Genomic DNA, 4,838 nt, shown 5'->3' with positions numbered 1-4,838 from the left:
CATCATGAAAGGTGGGAGGTTAAACCTCTATCCCCATAATTGTTTTACTAAAGAAAACAAGAGAGCATCAGTTCTTGTATTTCTAGATAGAGAGAGATGTAATGTTTTTGTATTAGCAAGAGGGAGTAAGATTTCTCGTAACATAGAAGGAGAGAGAATTAGTAAGGTTTCTTGAGTTATATATATGTATATTATGTATAGAAGAAGAAGAGTTTATTAGTGAAAAAGCTAGGGTGATGCAAAAGCACTTCTTTGTATTATAGAGAGAGGAAAAAGAGTAGTTTGTACGAGTGTGGATGTAGAAGAGTTGAAAAGTATAAGTAGCTTAGAGAGATTGAAAAACTCATAAGGAGAGAGGAAGGATAGTGTAATGTGATTGTAAACCTTTAGAATATAGGTGGGAAAATATTATACATTATAGTTTCACGATGATTCTAAAACATAAAGGAGTAATTTTCAATGTGCGTAGAAATATTGACAATAAATTTTGAGGTACAACGTGTCACCGACGAAGACGAATTAGTATTTTAATAAAATATGTGACCTATAAAACAATAAGATCAACACACTCGTGTGTCTAGATTGAAGGGGTAGATTTGAGTGTTGGGATGAAAAACGAGCTAAAAACAAAACATTTGAAACCCAAACGGAGAGTCTAAATTAGAGTGAGATTAAAGAAAACACAAAAAAATGCCTAAAGGATCTAGAACCACAAAGTCTTGATTAAAATCTACTTTCATGTTGTGGAGAATAGTTTTAGCCATGAGGATCTTAATCTCGATGTTTGTTATTAGAGGTGGTTATCAAAGTCCAAAATTAATCGTTGGAGTTGGTCACACAAAATAATCGTGAAAAGTGACTGCTGAAGTCCAACTACTTGTGAAATCGTATTTGTGAATCCACGAAGCTTCAACTATGCATTTTAATTCATAAAGTAACAAAAATAAGATGTGGTTTTAAAGGAACCAAAGGTATGAAGCTCACCTCCAAACACTCCCAAAAGGTGAGCCCAACTAAAATTATTCCTAATTCTTAGAAACTATAATATAATCTTCCACATGGGGGAAATAGTAAAGTTTTTCATTCCCATGATCACAATCATTTTAAATGCAATTTCAATTTAACATTAATTGTTGTATTAGTTAGTAATATAAACCCTTATTAATAATTTATTTCAAGTATCAACTTGATTTTTTTTATGGATGAAATGATTTTTTATTTCCATAAATTAAGATTAAAAATGGAAAATTATATCGGATGACAACAAAAAATTAGAAAAAACAACACACAGCACCTCTTTTTTACGTATGGCAAATATGACAAGTAATTAGATATATTAGAGAGCTATCAAATGACTATCAGAAGGTTGTCCGCATTTAAAATTATTACTTTTACAATTTAGAAAATGTAGTGACATGAATCCTATTATCATAAAATGTTTTGCTATTTTTATAAATAACTTTTAAAAATATGTCGTTAGGTCCGATTTCCCCTGCAAATATATCAATTATTAAGTAGAAATGTATGTTCAAATTAAAAAAAATGAGCATATTTAACTTTGGTGCCAAATATTATACTCGATCAAACTCCTCAATAAGAACAATATTTCTATTTCGTAAAGAAAACTGTTAACATTGTACAATTTCTTGTCATACTCTTATAGGGATGAACAAAAATGCTCATGTTATTATAACTTTATTTTCCTCTCAATAACGTTTTTTTTATTTAAATTTGTAAAGAGATTTTTTTATGTCATCGTTGTTTACTAATGGTATTAAAAGTAGTTGAATTGTGATAGGTTGCTAAAAAAAATGGTTAGGAGTTAAAATTCTATACCCTCAACTAACAACGTCAAAGTCAAAGTAAGTTTAATTTTTCGATAATTGACATGAGATCTTCCGGTTTAAAAGGTTGGAAGCTCCATCGATTTTCAATTTTCACATTAAAAGAACTAAAAAAACATATATCATATATTCAACAATTTGATCTTTACCGACCTTATTTTATTTTATTTTATTGTGATGCTGCCCTTTACCACACAACATTTAAATTGCTTGTCTGCTAGTAATTCTTTTTTATTCCATAGATATCATCTCATCTAAAATAAACAATCATATCTTAGAAAACTATCATTGAAAATACCATATTAAAATACCCTTTTACATAAACATATGTAATTAATTGTACAAAAAAATATTAAAGATTGGGACATATATATATATATATATATATATATATATATATGAAAGTCGAGGTTGGATGCTCTACCCTATTTAATTATTGTATTAGGAAAAAATATAGCAAGAGGGGAAAAGAAACGACATTAATATGCATATATATATATTCTAATATTAAGAAAAAATTCTAAATTATTTAAAATAAACAAGGATTAGGAAAAATATACTTAGTTCATGAACCTTTAATAAATTATGTCAACTTTAAAAAAAAAAATTAAAATGTAAAGAAAAAACCTTTAATAAATGTTTTTCTTAAGCAAATGGTAGCTTGTGATAATATTCATTGCACCTCAGCAAAAAGAATAATTAAAGTATTATTTTGAAGGTAAATAAATTAATATAAAGGATAGAACTTTCGGATATATTTATAAATATAGTAAAATTTTAAAATCTATTAATAATAGATTTTTATTGGTGCATGTCAATATAACGTCACTGATAGACAACACTATCGTCAGTTGTATATTATGATATTTTGCTATATTTATAAATATTTTCAGTAATAGTTAATAAACACTCTCATAGAAGTTTATTCAATGTCTAGATTGTGATATTTTGTCATATTTATAAATATTTTGGTCCTTCTTGCTATATTTGAAATCAATTAGAAAATTTTTAAAATGAGAAAACAAATCTAAAGACTAATTTTCTTTTGCAATTTAAATCCAAAACGTTGTTGAAAATAATAACTTAAACTAGATTAAGACATATACATTCAAACACAAAGTTGAAATATTCTATCTAAGAAACAAGGAGAAAAGACATAATTAAGTGATAATAATCTTATTTTCATAAAGGTATTGAATTAATGTATGAAATAAAGTAATCGAACCTATAATTTTAAAGTTGAAAGTACAGATACTATATCAGTTGACCTACGTTTATTTTGGTTTTTTTCTTTTCACATCTTCAATACTTTCTGTATTTGAATTTTAAAAATAATTGAAATGAAACTTAATGTTTAATTAGTTTATATAAAAATGTGTTTAATATGCACTTGAATAGTCTCAAAAAGTATTCTAAACTTTTGAATTTCTTTATATGAAATTTAAATTTAAAAATATCTAATAATTGGGCTTATTTAAATATGAAATTAAAAGTTAAAAATTTTAGTTAATAATTTAACGAATTCATTTCTTCTGTTTTTTTGTTGAATCAAAGTAAAAAAAAAAAATCCCTACTTTCTTTTATTTATTTATTTATTTATTTTACAATTATTCTTTTAGTATAATATTATATGTTTGATATTATAAAAATATATAAAGAATCATTTCAAGACAAACAACAAGACAAATTGCAGTAACTCTTTTTTTTTTTTTTTTTTGTATTCTAATATATCTCACAAACTTCCAAATATCCAGTTCTTTTTTCTTCTTTTTTTTTTTATCATAGAAAAAAACAATTATTAATGAATAAGAAGAATATGATAATAAAAGAAAATGCTTTTCACAAAAATACAACAAAAAAACAAAGTGAAAGCTACTCTGTCAAACTATATATATCCTCAATGGATATGTATTCTTATTATTATTAATTTTTATTTTTTATTCCATTTACATTAATATTTATCCAATAATTTCTTTTATTGGTTTGAAGATGTCTATTTTTTTTTATAAATAACTATTTTTCCAATTTCATCATATTATATCTCTTTCGTTTTCCCTATTTTCCTATTTATTTATAATTCCAAATAAAAGTCAAATTTTAAAGTGTATTTCATGACTATTTAGTTCGTTACCAATCACTTTCTTTCATTATACATGTCTATTATATATTTTTAAAACCTTAGCCACATTTTAAGATAAAGTTTTATAAAATCATGCCATGATATAGATTCTAAAGTATTTTTGAAAAGAATGAAAATTAATAAACTACTAGAAATAAAATATAATATCGTTATCAAACAAGCTATAAATAACTAATCCATAGACTCCAAAGTATGAAAGTGAATCGTTTTGGAATATTAGTTAGCAATATATATTTTATTTCCAAAAATTATGTACTATTTTATGAAAAATTTGGTAAAAAGAATAAGATGATTTTAAATATAGAAAAATTGGGTAACTTATTTAATTTTTGAGTAATTGAAAATATTATTTAGAGTAAAATTAAAAACAAAAAAATCAAGAGTTTTTTTTTTAAATAATAATAAAAATAAGCTATTTCCACTCTATTAGTAAAAAACCACTAAAGAACAAAAATAAAAATATTTTGTCCTTTTTGATTTGTCATTTTTAATGATTCTTCATTTTAAAATCATTCTTAAATATGTATTAAAATTTTTGGAATAATTTTGAAATTTAAAAACAAAAATCATACAAAATTTTATGTACTTTATATAATTAAAATATTTAAATACAAAATTCATTTACTAATATTTTTCGTTATATTCAAAATTGATAATAAGTTGTTATTTTCTTAAGAAATAAAATATTTTTCATAAGAAAGAAAGAGACGTGTAATATTAAATTAAACCATTTTAGAATGTATTTCATATAATCCTCTAGACTATATCTTTTTTTTTTTTCATATCTTAATTATTTTTCTTTGCCAAAATTTTTATTCTGAATTTTGTGGTGCGGTTTTCTTTATAATCTTTTT

Source organism: Cucumis melo, chromosome 9 (genome assembly GCF_025177605.1).
Source record: "Cucumis melo cultivar AY chromosome 9, USDA_Cmelo_AY_1.0, whole genome shotgun sequence".
NCBI lineage: Eukaryota > Viridiplantae > Streptophyta > Magnoliopsida > Cucurbitales > Cucurbitaceae > Cucumis > Cucumis melo.
Note: the sequence above shows the minus strand (reverse complement) of the source record.